This window comes from Carcharhinus amblyrhynchos, chromosome 13 (assembly GCF_965287045.1).
Source record: "Carcharhinus amblyrhynchos chromosome 13, sCarAmb.v2.hapA, whole genome shotgun sequence".
In the NCBI taxonomy this organism is placed as follows: Eukaryota; Metazoa; Chordata; class Chondrichthyes; order Carcharhiniformes; family Carcharhinidae; genus Carcharhinus; species Carcharhinus amblyrhynchos.
The window spans coordinates 64,891,537-64,911,814 of record NC_137336.1 but is presented as its reverse complement, the minus strand read 5'-3'; the positions used below and the strand labels follow the sequence as shown (position 1 = coordinate 64,911,814).

The following is a 20,278-nucleotide window of genomic DNA, read 5'->3' as shown; positions in this document are numbered from 1 at the left end:
TCAGGCCCTTTGACCCTCCAAGCCTGACCGACCATGCTACCTGACTTAACTGAAACCCCCTACCTTTCCGGGGACCATATCCCTCTATTCCCATCCTATTCATGTATTTGTCAAGACACCCCTTAAAAGATACTACTGTATTCGCTTCCGCTATCTCCCTTGGCAACGAGTTCCAGGCACCCACCACTCTCTGTGTAAAAAATCTGCCTCGTACATTTCCTTTAAACCTTGCCCCCTGCACTTTAAACCTGTGCCCCCTAGTAATTGACTCTTTCACCTGGGAAAAAGCTGCGACTATCCATGCTGTCCATACCTCTCATACGCTTCTACACTTCTAACAGGTTGCCCCTCAACCTCCTTCGCTCCGGTGAGAACAAACCAAGTTTCTCCAATGCCCTCCATACTAGGCAACATCTTGGTAGATCTTTTCTGTACCCTCTCCAAAGTCGCCACACCCTTTTGGTAGTGTGGCGACCAGAATTGAACACTATATTCCAAGTGCAGCCTAACTAAGGTTCTATAAAGTTGAAAGTTGCAACATGACTTGCCAATTTTTAAACTCAATGCCCTGGCTGATGAAGGCAAGCATCTCCTCGGCCTTCTTGACTAGCTTCTTCAGCTGCGTTTTCACCTTCAGTAATCTGTGTACCTGTACACCCAGATCCCCTTGCCTATCAGTACTCTTAAGGTTCTGCCATTTACTATCTATCTATCTATTTACAATCTATCTCATTTTTACAAGCACTATGTGTGTAAGATTGGGAGTAAAAACTCGTCCAAAAAAACCCGATCTGCAACTCTCCCATTTTCATGCTAACTGGACACTTAGAATTTTTCTAACTAGATTCCACCTACTGAACCTGTTGGGACTTGAGTATGCTTCTGCCCAGATCTTAATGGTATAACAGCACAATGGCATACCAAACCCAATGACACAAATGCACTTAGGTCCTTAACACACACATGCACGTGCACACACTTATCCATATGTATACATACATGTGTATACTTACAAGGGACACAAGTATGCACACTGGCATGCATACATTAGTCTCGTACATGGGAACATGTACATGTGGACACATGTTCTGAACATGTACACACATTAGCTGGAATGATGGTTTCATTTTTCCCAGGGGAATGTTCTTGTGGGGATCATGTTTGCAAAGACCCCTTGCAATGGATAGAAATGAGCAGATGAGGGGTTAATTCAATGGGATATGAAAGCAACGCTGTGAATTTTAAGTTTAATTGTGCTAGAATCCCTCATATATGATTACACAAATAAAAAGCCAATTATGGGGATATAATGAAAGTATTTGACTAATAGTTCCTTTAATTGTATTGCAGATAGAATTAGACCTGCTGACAGTACCATTTAAACACTGGCATGAATATAAAACAATTATTTTTATTTACGGGCAAACAAAAGCCAAGTTTTGCCATCTCTTTTAAAACAAATAGAGATTATAAATTCCTAGTTTGTAAATATCACAAGATCACACTATATCAGAGATTATTCAAACAGGCAAAAGGAGATGAAGCATCATTTGTTCATTCTATTAAGAGTCTGAGGCCAGTGGAGTCAGGATGCACATGTGGGAAGATCTGAGTTATACTGCATGCAGGCACAAGGACGACCTGGGTCATGACCATGGAGAGGGTACAGGTGGAGGTGTTCGTTGTCTCCTTATCTCCTTACTTATTAAGAACCCATTTTCAAAATGCATTTTTATTCCGTGATGTTGCGCAGATCAAAGTGGTGTGAGAACAGTTCCTCCAGTGCTTTCTTCCTCCTCTCTGTGTACTAAATGGGCATTTCACTCTTGAGTTATACTGCTCGTGGTTCATTATGATGCCTGCCCAAAGCCATTTCATGATGATGTGGAAGTGAAAGTATGACTGATAGCTTTTTTTCCTTTTCTGTTTTGTGTCTTCTCTTTGAGGAGGAAGATGCTGTTTTCTCTTTCTTTCTCTTCACTTATGTCTGGGGCCTGAACCCTTTCCAGCCATGACTATGGTCTGTACTCTTAGAACATACACTTGGTGTATCTGGGCAGAGGATCATTACTAATGATCTTGCCTTGTGAGGCAAATAATTAGTCAGAGTGGATATATTGACCCCAAAGGTTTCTTTGGGTTCTTTGGGGGATTCTTCACGCAGAGAGTGGTGGGAGTGTGAAATGAGCTGCCAGATGAAGTGGTAAATGTGGGCTCATTTTTAACATTTAAGAGAAACTTGGACAGGTACATGGATGAGAGGGGTGTGGAGGGATATGGTCCAGGTGCAGGTCAGTGGGACTAGGCAGGAAAATGGTTCGGCACAGCCAAGAAGGGCCAAAAGGCCTGTTTCTGTGCTGTAAGGTTCTATGGTTCAAAGCACGTAGGAATTGGAGAACTTCCCACACGCAGCTGCAGATTCAAATCCCCAACATGGCACCAGGATTACAGGCAAGTCAGGCTGGCTTTTAAAGGGATGTCGGGGCTAAAATTAGCACCTTCCTGAATTAATTAATGAGAAACTGAGTTGGGTTTCACAGACGCAACACCACTTTCCATTCTGGTCCACAGGACTGTCAACCTGCTCCCCCTAGTGGTGGGACAGGAATTGCACTACCCAGCTTGGAATAGGGCCATCCAGGCCAGGTAGGCCCCAGACCTGTCTGCTCTAGTGGTAACAAAATAAGAAAAGAATTGCCTTTCATAACCCTAGGACATCCCAAAATGCTTTACAGCCAATGAAGTACTTTGGAAGTGTTTTAATATAAGCAGTACAACAACCAATTTGTGCACAGCAAGCTCCCACAACAATGTGATAATAACTGGATCATGTTTTTATGATGTTGTCTGAGGGATAAACATTGGGGAGCGTACAGCAAAGAACTCAGTAACCAATTCTCAGTGAGCAAACTAAGGGCCGCTGCCGAACCTGTCTAAGTTAGGAAACGTGTTGGTACTCCCGAACACCAATCACTTCTGGGACCGATCCATGTGGAAAAGAACCATGAGCAGTGCAAGCTCAGGTGTAAAGACTGACTGCTGCAGACAAATTCTGGGACAAAACATGTCCCAAGAAGGCATGAAGCATGATGTGAGGCAGCCCTGGAAGATATGGGTTGGTTGATCTGAAAGAGCAGACAGCGACTATAAATCAAATAATAATGTTTACTAAATGAAGAAAGTATCACATCTCATCTGAAGAACAGCACTTCCTACCGTGCGGTGCTCTTTCAGGAGCACCAACCTAGATTTTTGTGCTTAAGTCCTGGGGTGGGATTTGAACTTACAACCTTCACTGACTCAGAGACAAGGGCTACCAACTGAGCCAAAGCTGACCCTGGGAGTGGGTGTGAAAGAGCCTCTGATTCAACGTTCCTGGTTTATGGAGGAGTCTGGGGAGGCAGAGGGGGAGGTCAGGATTTTCTGCTCATGATATATGCCTTGGTTCATCCAAAAGTGGGCGTGGCAAGGACCAGCTGTTATTCCCACCCTGGTGCAATAGCTCACCAAAATGAACTCAGCTGACGTACAGAGAACCTCCACCCTGGGCAAAGCACCAGTGGCTGCTGGGGAAAGAACCCCCTTTTGGAATGGATGGTCACAAAATGAGAATGGAAAAGCTTAAGTTCAACTGCACTCATCTTTTTCCTCTTCAGAATGTTTAAACAATTGAAACTAATGGGAACAAAATACCCGGTGAGAGTAAGGACAAGGTACCATTCTTAACAACATGTCGAAAATCTCGGGTGAATTTTACCATCCCGTCAACCATGGGAATTGGAGCGGGCGAGGGCGGACCATGGAAAGGTCTGTTGACTTGGGGCAGGATTTTATGGTTTCAGGACAATCATGGCTGTAACTTCCCACCCTATCGTCTCGGAAAATACTAATTTGCCTGAATAATTTGTGGTATCATTTCATCATCCTGAAGGAAGGCTCCGAGCAAATTGTTGTGATTGATGTGATTTGCGTTGGTTGGTGATGATTGTGGGATAGGCTAAGTGTGGGTTCGGGAGAGAAGAGGGTGGGTGGGTTATAAATGGTTATAAAATGAGCAATTCCAGTGGGTTATGCCCCCCCGCCCCCCATCGTCCCTCCCCACCCCGCTTGCTGCAACAGGCTGGATGGATGTTGGCAGACTGCCGTGTGTCTATACTGTTTTGCACCTAATTGAAAATCATAAGCATGACTGTGGAAGGGAAATTTGTTTGTCATACAATCATTCTAACATCAAATTAAAGAAAATGGTTACAAGCCATTTAGCTGGGGTTTCACACTGAGTTCAAGAAATCCCCAAACAATTTTTGCTCCATTTAATGAAGACAGTCAGCATTTTTGCAAGAAGGAAAACTGAGAAACGTATACTTTGTCTTTGCTCTGCAGGGGAAATAATGCAGTTTAATAGTAAAATCTTTAGCCTCTGAAGGACATGAAGCATAAATCCTGTCGTATTCTCCACCCAGCGGACTGCTGTTTTTTAATTGACTTTATTGGTCCCTTGTAGGTTTTGAATAACAATCCAACTAGCTGTTTAGCAAAGCTATCCAAGGTTTGTGTGTAAGCCATTCATATTTCCCATGTGAACTTGTTTTAACTCCCACATACTTCGTACGATTTTTTTTTAACAAGCCTCATTATAGTCATACAGGAAATAGACCAATTGGAAGTTCTGATCCTAACACATTCCAAGAAACATTCCAAAAAAACTGGAGGTTTTTTTTGACTCTCTATGCAATGTTCCACAGTGAATGCAATGCTCTGGAACATATTATAAAACCACACTGGCCATGTGTTTTCTCAGAGGGAATAGACCTCAGTCCTTCAGCTAAAATACTTAAGCATTGCTTGTTCGATTGACTGAACGGGGGCAGGGAGAGGAGTGGATAAGAAGGGGGTGGTGCGGGGGGGGGGGCAGGTGGGAGAGAAGCAAACCAAACTGCAGCCCCTTTTTAAAAAAGGCTGCAGTGTGGTTCAGTGTGCAGTCAGCCATGCTGTCCTCTTTTGTAGAACGGTTCCTCCTGTTCTAGTGGTCGAATGCTTGTGGTTGGGTTTCATTTAGGAGGAATTAATTTTAATTGTAATGAGTCAAAACTTACCCTGTAACCATCTATCTGTCTCTGAGCTGCCTCTCAGGCTGACCTGAATCGCATTCCTCTGAATTTATTTATTTAAAATTCACACGTGAAATGCATGACCCGATCTCAAGCAGAGAGTGTGCTGCAGACAAGGTTGCATGCCCTAGCGTTGCCCCTTGGGCAGCCAGTTAAAGTGGAGACATAGTTCTGTCTGCCAAGCTATAAGTTCAGAAAATATAGGAGCAGAATCGGGTCCATTGAGCCTGCTCCACCATTCAACCATGGCTGATATGCTCCCCATCCCCATTTTTCTATCATCTCCCCATACCCTTCAACCCATTACCAATTAAAAATCTGTCTAAATTTAATCCACAAATTTACTCACTGTTCCAGCATCCATCGCACTTTAGGAATAGCAAATTCCACAGATTCACAACCCTTTGGGAGAAGTAGTTTCTCCTCAACTCTGTTTTAAATTTACTACCTCTTATCCTAAGACTATGACATCTCATCCTAGAATGCCCCATAAGAGGAAGCATCTGCTTCACGTCTACTATATTCATATCTTTTATCATCTTATATATCTCAATTTGATCTTCCCTCATTCTTCTAAATTCCAGACGTATAGGCCTAAAATGTTCAATCTCTCTTCATATGACAAACCACTTATTTCTGGAATCAATCTAGTGAACCTCCTCTGAACTGCTTCCAATGCCACTACATCTTTCCTCAAATAAGAGGACCAAAACTGTGCACAACACCGATGTCCTGTCCATTTGATTTAATTTGATTTATTATTGTCACATGTATTAGTATACAGTATCGTTTCTTGCATACTATACAGACAAAGCATACCATTCATAGAGAAGGAAAGGAGAGAGTGCAGAATGTTACAGTCATAGCTAAGGTGTAGAGAAAGATCAACTTAGTGCAAGGTGGGTCTATTCAAAAGTTTCAGTAGTGACAGTAGGAAGAAGCTGTTCTTGAGTCCATTGATAACGTAACCTCAGACTTTTGAATCTGTTAAAAAAAGCATATGTAAAAGTGCTCATAAAGATACAGAGGGAGGTCATTCAGCCATCATAGGTGAGAACCAATTTTTGATACCAAACTTTTGCATTGGCTGGTCCAGATTAGCAGGAATCAGGTTGCCGGTGATCGCACTTTGCATTGATTGATAGGCCAGTTCATTCTCCATTAATGCTGCATCCCTGTGTATTACAGCTTGTAATGAACACATATGGAGCTCTTCCCACAGTGCTTCCATCCTCTTTGGTCAATCCCAGCACTTTTCTTAAATCAGCAACCAAAGGGCTCACACCTCTGGCCGGCCAACAACTCCAAATGCATTTATCTTATTTCTCTCTCTTTCAAGGCTGTCAAAAGAGCAGAGTTGTAGAATCATTTGGCATCGAAGGAAGCCTGTTGGCCCAATGCGTGTGTGCTGACTCTTCAGAAGTCTTATCCCAAAGTCCCTCCTTTTCAAGTGGATGTCCAATCCTCTTTACCGTTGTATCTGTCTTCCAGATCATTACAACTCGCTCCATAAACAGAACTCTCTGCATTACTTTTGTTCTTAATTACTTTAATTCTGTGTGTCCTCTGGTTACCATCCTTCCTGCCTGAGGAAAACATTTCTCCCTATCTACTCCATCAAGAATCCTCATCATTGGAACGCCTCCATTAAATCAAAATTTGACCTTCGCTCCCCTGAGTTCCTCAGCAACTAAGCACCTCAAATGCCATGACCTGTGGGGCTACGGACCAAGTGCTGGAACATGGGGTTAGGCTAGCTGGGTGGTACAGAGATGATGGGCCAAATGGTCTCTTCCTGTGCCATCAACTTCCAATGATTCTATGAAGTAATGAGAACTTGCCTTTCTAGAGCCTGGTTTGTGCGTTCAGCAATGATTGGAGTGGGGATGGACACTGAGTGCGAATCAAGGAATCTGGGAGCATAGTGGGAAAACAATGAAGCCACAATTAGTAAGAGGTCTTTGAGTGTAGGGAGGTGTGTGGACGCACCAAGCTGTTTTAGGAAGAGGTTTTCAACTAGAATTATTACAATATGGCAAGAGATGAGAGGGCTATAAGACTGGAAGGTTGGAGTGATGAGCAGAATTGTAGGCTGTCCAGCTGGCTTGCCTTTCGATGCTACTTTATCATGGTGACCAGGAAGTTTGACTGACATGTCACTGCACTGGCTAATCTCACCCTGGCTACTGGCAGCAATGTTGCGATGCACCTTTAAATTCACTCTGCCTGGAGCGGGAATAATCCCATATTCCCACTCCTTATTCCAGCCCCCGACCCCTGCAGGATGGTGTGAACATAAGATGAGACCAAGATTGGGCTTAACAGTGATGTTTTCATTGGCTGATTAGCCTGCCAAAAGGATCGATGCTTGGGGAAAGTGTGTCCCAGCTTGAATCAGGAGAGTGCAGAGGAGAGGGAAAGAAAAAGTTTGAATGCCACTAAAGCCATTTGTGTGGAATCAGACAGCACAGTAAAGGAGTCTACAGTTGAATGTGTGTCCGGCCACCACCTATTAATCAGACAGTGAATTACAAATCCTAATAGTAGTTGGATTGGCCTAGGAGAGTAATAGGAATACTAGGCTGTCATCTGTGATTTGGGAAACAGTTCTCCTCCCTTGATCCCCCACGACTCCCCGATCTCGCTCTGCAGGAACTTTAGAGCTCAGGGTACAAGCATGGGAGGGCGGCAGGCTAACACGAAGGCTGTTGCATGTGCCTTGGGAGGCTGAGGTTGTTGCGGTGGGGTGGGGGGGGGGGGGGGGGGGCTCCATGGACAGCTCACACGTGTAGTGGAGAAATTTTTTTTTAAAAAAGCCATTACAGATGTGTGTGTGTATGTGTGGTTAGCCTCGACGCTCTGTTATCTGTGCATGCTCTTGCATCTTCTGCATCACACAACACCGGGCAGTGTAATGATAATCTTGTGGCTTCCTATAGTGCAAGCTTCCTTCTCATTGTTACTACTTTTAGGTAAGAAGTAAATGTAAAAATAGCAGATCTTGAAAGACCCTTTTCGTGCTGAAACTATTATGCTTTTCTTTTTGGTGTTTCCGTTTCTGTTGAAGTGCAGCCTCTTCCACTTCACTCTTCGTAGAATTGGTTATAAAAAACAGAGGGTGCAGAAAATGCTGCCCCTCTGCCCTCTGCGGACCCATTCTTATTTAACGGGAACAAAGTTGGAAATTGTTTGTTTTTAATCGATGATTCTTGATGCCGGGACAAGTTCAGGTTAAATTAAGCCATGCTCTATTTTTTAATGAAAACACTGTAACAGAGAAGGGAAAACTGAAGGAGAAAAACAGCTTGACTTTTATTGCTAAACACTGGGATCAGAGGTGGACAGGCCGAAAAGCCTTACTGGTGCTGTCCCGACTTCCTCCTTACATCCCACACCCCACTGCCCCCCTCCTCCCGGGGAAACAAGATGGTTGGTGGGAGGAGGGAGGGGGTATTGCTGAGCAGGGGGCGGGGGTGGGGGGCAGCAGGTCTATCCACCCCCACATGGCAGGTGTTTGTTCGGCTGTAGGAGGCTGACCTGGATTTCCCATCAGGCAGCAGGAGCTAGTCTGGAGGTGACCTCACGATGGAGAGTAGTGAGTTGGGGGTGGGGGTGGGGATCCGGGGTGGGGGGAAGGTGGAGAGCACTTCAGACAATCAACCCTCCCATCTCCTGGGTGTAGGAACAGTCACAGGCCACCCTGCAGATGGGATTTCTCCACTCTCACACTCCACACTATCTATCTCCAGCCCTCACAGAGGTACCCTGGCCATTACTTATTTCAGTTGTAGGAAAGGACACCATTTTGTGTGTGTGCGCGTGTGTGAGTGACACTCACACTCTATCAGCACATGCTCTTGCATCTTCTGCATTACACAGCACTACATTGAAGTGCCCTCTCTCTCCATTACCTACCATGACATCCTGCTGTCTTTTAACAAGAGCATGCCCACTGTCCTTACTGGGTGCCAAGCGCATCCTCTGACCAATAATTAGTTGCTCTGAGGAAAGTCACAACGAGTGACTGTTTCCCGCACAGTGTGGGTTTCTCACCACCGAGAAAATCGCCACAGGGAACCCAAAGAATCTAGGTGTATGATTCCAAGTTCAGCCTTTGTTGTAATGGGAAAGAGGGCAATTTGAGCACAGCAAGATCTCACAAACAGACTTCAGGGAAACAACTGAATGATCTGTTTTACTGATTAAAAACAGAAAAGTTGGAAATACTCGTCAGGTTTGACAATACCTGTGGATAGAGAAACAGGTAACAGTGCAGGTCGCGGTCCTCTCAATAGGGTGGTGATTTTAAGCATCTATATAATTTTCCAATTCTGAGGAAAGGCTATTGACCAGAAACATTGGGTGGGATTTTCCAGTTCCATCCACCACAAGACCAGAAATTCCCACCTGAAGTCATTGCAGCTTTTGCTGGTCTCTTAAATTATCTGTCCTGCTCACAACAATCCCCGTGGTGGTGGGGTTGGAAAATTTAGGCCGTTATCTCTGATTCCGTCTTCGCAGAGGCTGAGCTTTCCCAGTGTTTCCAACTGCTTTTTCGGAATTCCAGCACTTTGCATCTTTACTTTAGTGGTGTTGGTGGGAAAGGAAGGAATGTTACCCAGGACAATGGGAATAACTCTGCTGCTCTACTTTAAATAGTCCCTCGGGATCCTTGGATTCTCCTGAATGGACAGAGGTTACCTTAACATCGCATCTGAAACATCTCACCACTAACAAAGCAGCACTCTCTCTTATTTATTTTATTTATTAGTCACAAGTAGGCTTACATTAACACTGCAATTAAGTTACTGTGAAAATCCCCTACTCGCCACAATCTGGTGCCTGTTTGGGTACAGTGAGGGAGAATTTCGTATGACCAATGCACCTAACCAGCATGTCTTTCAGACTGTGGGAGGAAACTGAAGCACCTGGAGGAAACCCACACAAACACGAGGAGAACATGTAGTCTTTGCACAATGACCCAAGCCAAGCTGGGAATCAAACCTGGGTCTCTCGCACTGTGAGGCAGAAGTGCTAACCACTATGTCATCATGCTCATTAACCCACACTGAAGTGTCAGGTTGGGTTACACCCTTGAATACTACAGTGAGATTTGAACCTAAGCTTCATTTAACCTGAATTTTCACGTAAAGTTGCTGTTTTGGTGGTGTTAGGGGAATAACAACCCAACTGTCTGGGTATAATTTTGTTATGGTGATTCACGAAGTTACACTTTCACTGCACAGTTACACACATGAGCAACATGCACTTCGATGATAAAGTTGCTCTTTGACTCCAACTTTCGGAACCGAGCGTAATCAGACTAATATGAGTTACCAAAACAGTCTGATAATCTAGCAGCCCAATAAAAGGGAGTCAGATTGTTGTTTCAGAAAGAGAAATATTAATGAAAGACTTCTATTTATACACTGCCTTTCACAACCACCGGACATCTCAAAGTTATTGATAACTAATGAAATACTTTCAAAGTGTAGTCACTATTGTCACGTAGGAAATGCAACAGCTAATTTGTGCTTAGCAATGTGATAAGGGCTAGATAATCTCTTGTTTTTGTGACGTTAACCGAATGATAAATATTGGCCAGGAAACTGGGGAGAAGGTCCCTGCTCTTCTTTAAGGATTTCTGATGCTCATCTAAAACAGTAAGAAGTCTCACAACACCAGGTTAAAGTTCCACAAGTTTATTTGATAGTAAACCCACTAGCTTTCCAAAGCTAGTGGGTTTACTATCAAATAAACTGGTTGGACATTAACCTGGTGTTGTGAGACTTCTTACTGTGTTTACCCCAGTCCAACGCTGGCATCTCCACATCATGCTCATCTAAAAGACAGGGCATTGGGATAAATCTCACCTGATAAATAGAACTTAGAACACTACAGTGCAGAACAGATCCTTTGGCCTTCAATGTTGCGCTGACCTGTGAAACCAATCTAAAGCCCACCTAACCTACACTATTCCAATATCATCCATATATTTATCCAATGATTATTTAAATGCCCTTAATGTTGGCAAGTCCACTACTGTTGCAGGCAGGGCATTCCATGCTCCTACCACTCTCTGAGTAAAGAACCTACCTCTGACATCTGTCCTACACCTATTAACTCTCAATTTAAAGCTATGTCCCCTTGTGCTAGCCATCTCCATCCAAGGAAAAAGGCTCTCACTGTCCACCCTATCTAATCCTGTGATCATCTTATATGCCTCTATTAAGTCACCTCTTAACCTTCTTCTCTCTAATGCAAACAGTCTCAAGTTCCTCAGCCTTTCCTCATAAGACCTTTCCAACATACCAGGCAACATCCCGGTAAATCTCCTCTGCACCTTTTCCAATGCTTCCACATGCTGAATGTCCAGGGGTATCAAGTGTTTAGGAAGGATAGGCGGGAGGAAAAAGTGGGGGGCGTAGCTCTGCTGATTAAGGATAGCATCAGGGTGGTAGCAAGGGATGATATAGGAACCAAAGAGCAGAACGTGGAATTGTTGTGGGTGGAGATTAGGAACAGCAAAGGGAGGAAGACGCTGGTGGGTGTCGTCTATAGGCCCCCGAATAATGATCTGGAGGTGGGGCGGGCTGTTAACGCGCAAATAAGTGCGGCGTGCAGGAATGGGACGGCCGTAATTACGGGAGATTTCAATCTACATATTGATTGGTCGACCCATGTTGGACGCGGTGGGCTCGAGGAGGAGTTCTTGGAATGCTGCCGGGATAGTTTCCTTGAACAGTGTGTGTTGGAGCCGACGAGGGAGCGAGCTATCTTGGATCTGGTGTTATGTAATGAGGCGGGTAGAATTAGGGACCTTGCAGTGAAGGATCCTCTTGGGGAGAGTGATCATTGTATGGTGGAGTTTCTGGTGCAGATGGAGGAGGAGGAAAGTGGGTTCCTGGACACGCATCCTTTGTTTGAACAGAGGGGAGTACGGTAGGATGAGAGAAGAATTGGCGAATGTTGACTGGGGGACCGCGTTGGAAGGTAAGTCTGCTGAGGAGCAGTGGAGGATCTTTAAGGAGGTCTTTCTTGGTGCTCAGCAGAAATTTATTCCGATGGTTAAAAAGGACCGTAGGAGGAGAGATAATAAGCCGTGGATAACGAAGGAGGTGAAGGAAAGAGTTAAATTAAAAGCGGAGGCGTTTAGAGTAGCTAAGAGTAGTGGGCGAGAAGAGGATTGGGAGAGGTTTAAATGTCAACAAAGATTGACAAAGAAGTTGATAAAGAAGGGTAGGAGAAACTATGAAGCTGGGCTAGCGCTTAATATAAAAAAGGATAGCAAGAGTTTTTATAAATATATAATAAGGAAGAGGCTGGCTAGGGTGAACGTTGTACCCTTAGAGGATGAGAGGGGGGACTTAGTGGTAGGGGATGGGGAAATGGCTGAGGTCTTGAATAACTTTTTTGTTTTGGTCTTCACGGAGGAAGACGTGAATAATTTGCCGGGTGTTAGCGATGGAAAGGTGGTAGGACTGGAGGGTCTCAATGACATTATTGTTACTAGAGAGGCAGTGCTCGACAGACTGGAGGGACTGATTGTGTACAAGTCCCTAGGACCGGATGGAATGCATCCGAGGGTTCTGAAAGAAATGGCGGAGGTGATAGTGGATGCCTTGGTGGTTATTTTCCAGACGTCGCTGGATTCCGGGGAAGTGCCGGAAGATTGGAAAGCGGCTAATGTTACGCCATTGTTTAAGAAGGGTGCCAGGCAAACGGCAGGGAATTATAGGCCGGTTAGTTTAACGTCTGTTGTAGGTAAAATGTTAGAATCCGTCATCAAGGAGGAAATAGCGAGGCATCTTGAGGGGAATTGCTTGATAGAGCAGACGCAGCACGGTTTCGTTAAGGGGAAGTCGTGTCTGACAAATTTACTGGAGTTCTATGAGGATGTGTCTAGGGCGGTGGATAGAGGAGAGCTGGTGGATGTGGTCTTTCTTGATTTTCAGAAGGCGTTTGACAAGGTACCTCACAAGAGGTTATTGCAGAAGGTCGAGGGACATGGAGTTGGGGGTAGGGTGTTAGCATGGATAGAGGATTGGTTGTCAAATAGGAGGCAGAGAGTGGGGATCAATGGGTGCTATTCGGATTGGCGGTCGGTGACTAGTGGAGTGCCCCAGGGGTCAGTGCTGGGGCCTCAGCTATTTACCATTTATATAGATGATCTGGAGGAGGGAACCGAGTGTATGGTGTCGAAATTTGCTGATGACACCAAGATTGGTGGAACGGCAAATTGCGCGGAGGGTGTGGGGAGTCTGCAGAAGGATCTAGATAGGCTGGGCGAATGGGCCAGGAAATGGCAAATGGAATTTAATGTTGGCAAGTGCGAGGTGGTCCACTTTGGTAGGAATAATGGTAGGAAGGACTATTACTTACATGGTGAAAAACTGCAGCATGCGACGGTGCAGAGGGACCTCGGGGTCCTTGTGCATGGAGTTGCAAAAACCCAGCCTGCAGGTGCAGCAGGTGGTCAGGAAGGCGAATGGGATGCTGGCCTTCATAGCGAGGGGGACTGAATATAAAAGTAGGGAGGTCTTGCTGCGGCTGTATGGGGCATTGGTGAGGCCGCAGCTGGAGTACTGTGTGCAGTTTTGGTCGCCGTACTTACGCAAGGATATTTTGGCCTTGGAGGGAGTGCTTACTAGGCAGATACCGGAGTTGAGGGGGTTGAGCTATGAGGAGAGGCTGAATAAACTAGGCTTGTACTCGTTAGAGTTTAGAAGAATGAGGGGAGATCTCATTGAGACATATAAGATGATGAATGGGGTGGATAGGATAGAGGTGGAGAGACTCTTCCCGCTCAGAAAGGACAGTAGTACTAGGGGGCACAGCCTCAAGATAAAGCGGGGGGGCGGTTTAGAACGGAGTTGAGGAGGAACTTCTTCACTCAAAGGGTGGTGAATCTCTGGAATTCTCTGCCCGTTGAGGTGGTGGAGGCTGCCTCGCTAAATATTTTTAAGACGCGGGTTGATGGGTTTTTGATAAGAGAGGGGATTAAGGGTTATGGGGAGAGGGTGGGAATGTGGAACTGAGCCACGACAGATCAGCCATGATCTTATTGAATGGCGGGGCAAGCTCGAAGGGCTAGATGGCCTACTCCTGCTCCTATTTCTTATGTTCTTATGTTCTTCCTATAATGCGGCAACCAGAACTATACGCAATACTCCAAGTGCGGCTGCACCAGAGTTTTATACAGCTGCAACATGACATCATGGCTCCAAAACTCAATCCCTCTACCAATGAAAGTTAACACACTATACGCCTCCTGAACAACCCTATCAATCTGGTTGCCAACTTTCAGGGTTCTATGCACATGGACACTGAGATTTCTCTGTTCGTCCACTACCATTATCTTACCATTAGCCCAGTACTCAGTATTCCTGTTACTCCTTCTAAAGTGAATCACTTCACACTTCTCTGCATTAAACTCCATTTGCCATCTCTCAGCCCAGCTCTGCAGCTTATCCATATCCCTCTGTAACCTGCAACATCCTTCCGCACTGTCCACAACTCTACCTACTTTAGTGTCATCCGCAAATTTACTAACCCATCCTTCTACACCCCTCAAATGGCACCCCTCTCCCCTCAGTACAGTTGGGCTAGATTAGTGGCTGAAGTCCTGAAATGGCACTTAAATCCACAACCCCCTGAGAGCACTGCCAACTGAGCTGGGGGTGATGAGGTTAAGAACACAGAACGTAAGAACATAAGAACATAAGAAATAGGAGCAGGAGTAGGCCATCTAGCCCTTCGAGCCTGCCCCGCCCTTCAATAAGATCATGGCTGATCTGTCGTGGCTCAGTTCCACATTCCCGCCCTCTCCCCGTAACCCTTAATCCCCTCTCTTATCAAAAACACAGGAAGGAAGGATAGACAGAGTGAGGCATGCGGGAAAAAGGAATTAGTGCAGGCTGCCCCAATGGCTTGGTTCAGTGCTATCATTCAATGATGGGCACCACCTGGTACAGCACTTGCCAACATAATCCAAAAACCCAGCTTCAATTAGGGACTGGAAAGAGATCCCAGCCCTGTTAGCCATCCAGTACCTGTGTCCAAGTCAGATGATCAGGCTTGCCTCATGAGCAACTAAGCAATATAATTGAGGCTTGCATGTGAAAAAAATCTGCTTGGGTGGAGAGCTCCAAGACTGTAACCCAGCAGAGGTCAGGACTTAGGAAGAGAAGAAGACTGAAGTGAAAACAAATTTTTATAAAGACTTTTCAACAATCAGTGCCCCTTTAATTGTATATCCCCTTTAAGAGACATTTATTTTAACATAAGCAAAATTTACCTTCTTGATTCCTGTGGGAGAGACTTCTGTTAATTGTGTAATGATAGGGGCAATGCTTGTTTTTAAGTGTACTTTTTTTCCATGCGCAATTAAGCAGCAGATTAATGGACCAGTTCTCACCTGTTATTGTCCGCATCCGCAGGTCAGGTTAGAACCTCATTATTCATAGATTGTACTGCAGTCTCTCTACGGCAAATTGCCTGCATGTGCTTGTTAGAGGCTCCCTAAACTTGGCTATTGTTGTAAATGTTAAACCGCGCTTTCCTACATTAGTGGCATACAAATGCTCATTAAAAAATTCCAAAAATTTCCTGTGTTATTATAGTAAATGTAAAGCAGCATTTAAAATATAAGCCATTGTACACATATGCTTGTAACAATATTTTAATCTGTGCCATTATTGTTACTATTGGGATGTTTTCTCTGCGGGATTAAGTGGTATAGTGGTTTATTACCATGTCCTTTCACTTCTGGTACCTGGAATAGAATCCATCCCACACTGATGCATGAAAAGTCCCCTCCCCTAGGGATTTACCCTAGGATTCTCTGGGAGGCAAGAGAGGCGATTGCAGAGCCTGTGGCTCTGATCTTCAGGTCGTCGTTGGTCACAGGTATAGTGCCAGAGGATTGGAGGATGGCGAATGTTGTCCCATTGTTTAAGAAGGGGAACAGAGACTTCCCCGGAATTATAGACCGGTGAGTCTTACTTCTGTTGTGGGTAAGGTTTTAGAAAAAATTATTAGGGATAGGATTTATAGTTATTTGGAGAGTAATGAATTGATTGGAGATAGTCAGCATGGTTTTGTGGAGGGTAGGTCGTGCCTTACTAACCTTATTGAGTCTTTTGAGAAAGTAACTGGTCGGCGCAACATCGTGGGCCGAAGGGCCTGTTCTGCGCTGTAATGTTCTATGTTCTATGTTCCCCTGCTGGCTATAATGGTAGTGTGCTAGATCCTAGAATATTCCATAGAAGGAGGCCATTCAGCCCATTGCCTGCACCAGCGCAGTCTCATTCCAGTTTCCAAGTGTAGATTGATAGACCAAAGCAGCTCAACTTTTGTTCAAGGCGCTTTCATATGAGACTAGACAAAGGTTCTCAGATTGAAACTGAATGAGTGAGGTGATAGCGGTTTGAGTTCTGATGGTGATTATTTATTTATTGGTAAAAAAGACTTGCATTAATATTGCATCTTTATTAACTTTGTAACAGCCAACAGTGTTTGATAACCAGTGAAGAACTTTGTAGTGTAGCCACTGTTGTAATGTAGGAAATGTCACAGCCAACTTGCACACAGCAAGATCCCACAAACAGTAATGTGATAACAAGCAGCTATTTGATGATGTTTCCAGTGGAGTGGGGGGAAGGAGGGAGAGAGTGGATGTCTAGAACAGGAGTCACAGCCTCAGGATGCAGAGTTTGCTATTTAGGATTGCAATGAGGAGAAACCTCTTCACTCAGAGGGTGGTGAGCCTGTGGAATTCTCTACCACAAAAGGCCATGGAAGCCAAGTCACTGAATACATTGAAGAAGTAAGCAGATAGATTTCTAGACTCTAAAGATGTCAGTAGGTATGAAAAGTGCATGGACATATGACATGGAGATAGATAATCAGCCACGATCATAATGAATGGCAGAGCAGGCTCAAAAGACGAATGGCCTGTTCCACCTCCTATTTTCTATGTTTTTTTTAGAACATTGGTTGAGGAATTAATCTTGGCGTGTTACTGCGGAGAATCCCCATGCTTTTCTTTGTAACAGCGTCATGGGATCTGTCTCATCCATTTGAGGAAGCAGGCGGGTGCCTTGGTTTAATGTCTTAGCTGGCAGGCAGTACCTCTGGCCCTGCTAAGATAGACCAGATTTTGGTGTTAATGACTGTGGACTGGGACTTGAACTCACAAACAGCTGATGCAGACAGGAGTGTTACCTCTGAGCTCGCAACTTTGCAACATTACTAAATGCGTGCTTCATTTATTTTAAAAGACGTGCAATGTACAATTCCGATGCACAAATTTACTTCCTAATGTCAAGTTCTGTTGGCTCTGTTTTTCTGTCAACACTTATCTTTGACTTTTGCCTTGTTTATTGTCACATTCCTTTTGTGTTGTAGGAATGGACAGTATTGGACAGAGTAGAAATGGAGAAACTATTGCCCTCAAGATGCTTGCATAAGAAACCTCAGTGAGTTGAGGAAAATCTTTTGATGTGGCGAATGGTTAGGATCTGAAACGCATTGTCCCATGTGTTTGGTGCAGATTCAAAAGATAAGAGAAGGAATGAAGACAAAACACCTGTAGGGGGACTGTAGCAGTTCAAGAAGGTGACCCACCATCACTTTCTCAAGGGCAATTAATGATGGGCAATAAATGCTGGCCTATGATAATAAGAAGTCTCACAATACCAGGTTAAAATCCAACAGGGTTATTTGGCAGCACAAGCCACAAGCTTTCACAGCGCAGCCTCTTCATCAAAGAACAAAGAAAATTACAGCACAGGAACAGGCCCTTTGGCCCTCCAAGCCTGCACCGACCATGCTGCCCAATTAACTAAAACCCCCTACACTTCTGGGGACCATATCCCTCTATTTCCATTCTATTCATGTACCTGTCAAGACAGCCCTTTAAAGAAGTCACTACCGCATCCGCTTCCACTACCTCCCCTGGCAACGAGTTCCAGGTACCCACTACTCTCTGTGTAAAAACTCTGCCTTGTCAATCTCCTTTAAACCTTGCCCCTCGCACCTTAAACCTATGTCCCCTAGTAATTGACTCTTCCACCCTGATGAAGGGGCAGCACTCCAAAAACTTGTGGCTTGTGCTACCAAATAAACCTGCTGGACTTTAACCTGGTGTTGTGAGACTTTTGACTGTGCTTACCACAGTCCAATGCTGGCATCTCCACATCTAGTCAGTGATGCCCACGAAATAATATGTTTTTAAAAGACACTCCTTCTGTGTTGTAACCATTTTATGATTCTACAGTGCAGGCTCTGCCCCCTTGATAAATGCTCCCATCTTGTCAACTTTTACGTTAAAAAATACCTGATGTTAATCAACTGACTGGGTAAAGCCTTTGATAACATACTGCCAAGAAAATAATACATGGCTAAGGTTTCAGAACTCATTCAAATGTAGAAAGCCATTCGATCCAAAATATGAACGCCAAGATTTTTCTGTTCCTCCATCTTCCTCAGAACCCTGTAATCTGGATTCAAATTTGTCCTGTCCAAATGAATCACCTCGCACTTATCAGGGTTAAACTCTATTTGCCGTTTTTCGGCCCAGCTCTGCATCTTATCAATGTCTCTTTGCAGCCTACAACAGTCCTTCACCTCATCCACTACTCCACCAATCTTGGTGTCATCAGCAAATTTACTAACCCACCCTTCAGCCCCCTCGTCCAAGTCATTGATAAAAATCACAAAAAGCAGAGGACCCAGCACTGATCCCTGTGGTACACCGCTGGTAACTGACCTCCAGTCTGAAAATTTTCCCTCCACCACCACCCTCTATCTTCTCTGAGATAGCCAGTTACTTATCCGATTGGCCAAGTTACCCTCTATCCCACACCTCCTTACTTTCTTCGTGAGTCGACCATGGGGAACCTTATCAAACGCCTTACTAAAATCTATGTACACGACATCAACTGCTCTACCTTCATCCACGCACTTAGTTACCTCCTCAAAGAATTCAATCAACATTTTAAAAATGTTGTCTGTAAAGTGTATCCTCAGATTGTGAAAGGTGCTATATAAATGCAAATCCTTGTTTTTTTTTAAATCCATCATAAAATCAGTCAGTTTCAGTTCTGGAATTTTCAGTTAATCCCCAATCTTTGACACTTTGCTGGGGGCAGTGAGAAGTGACTTTGAAGGAGCATTTCCTCTATTCATCCCTGAACTCTAAGGAAACACCTAAGAAACAGTGAAGCCAATTACAATGCCCTGACCATCAGTCTGGCTGAGATTAGTCAATGCTGTGTAACCAGGGATGAAACTGGGACCTTCCTGTCTCCAGTGAACCTACTAACCCAAGTAGGGGAGCCCCCTTTACTGCAATTTTTAAATCTCTAAAAATACTCAAACTCTTTCTTCTCAAATTTTGAAAGCAGCGCTTCCTGTATATATGTACATAAAAAACCCAGCATATTCTTTGAATGATGCAGGAGTTCCCCAATAATTCCAAGGCCCGAATACAGCAAGCCCATGAGAAGATAGAGCGCTGGCCAGTTTAAGAATAGCAATTTTAACGGAAGGTGCAGAAGATGTGCAAAAAAAAGGTGAATGAATAACAGAGAAAACTTGTAAATAAATTCTGAATGGTGAAAGTGGTTGGTGGATTCTCAATGGGAAATCCAAGACAGGATGTGTGACCTGCTGGAGTATGTACCCTTAACCCCGTGGGAAGTTGCTGACCATCTAGAGACTAAAACTGGCTTCTTTCACTAAAGAGTTTCCATCTGCTAGCCCATAATAGAAAATAAGCATAACTTATGATATTGTTTAAGATACAGTCTAGGACTGTAGATAGGGCTTCAAACTAATTAGTGGGGGGGAGGGTGCAGGGGTGGGGGAAATTACAAAATCTAAAGTAAAGGAGAGGGTATGTGTGCAGGTTAATGTTGAGGATGTTCCACTAATTAAAGGAGTAGGGGGCACGAGAGAGGTTAGTAGCATTTCTACAAATAAGGTCCAGATAAAGGCTGGTATAAAGACACTTTACCTGAATGCACAAAGCATTCGGAACAAAGTGAATGAACCGATGGCGCAAATCAGCACAAATGGGTATGATCTGGTGGCCATTACGGAAACGTGGTTGCAGGGTGACCGGGACTGGGAACTGAATATCCAGGGGTATCAGGCATTTAGGA

At 44.4% G+C, this 20,278-nt stretch overlaps 1 protein-coding gene across 3 annotated transcripts in view; it reads left to right on the top strand.

Annotated features, from left to right (window-relative positions):
- Positions 1-20,278, top strand: part of ebf1a (EBF transcription factor 1a) — a 424,634-nt gene that overhangs the window by 287,161 nt on the left and 117,195 nt on the right. The gene's annotated exons all lie outside the window — the stretch shown is intronic.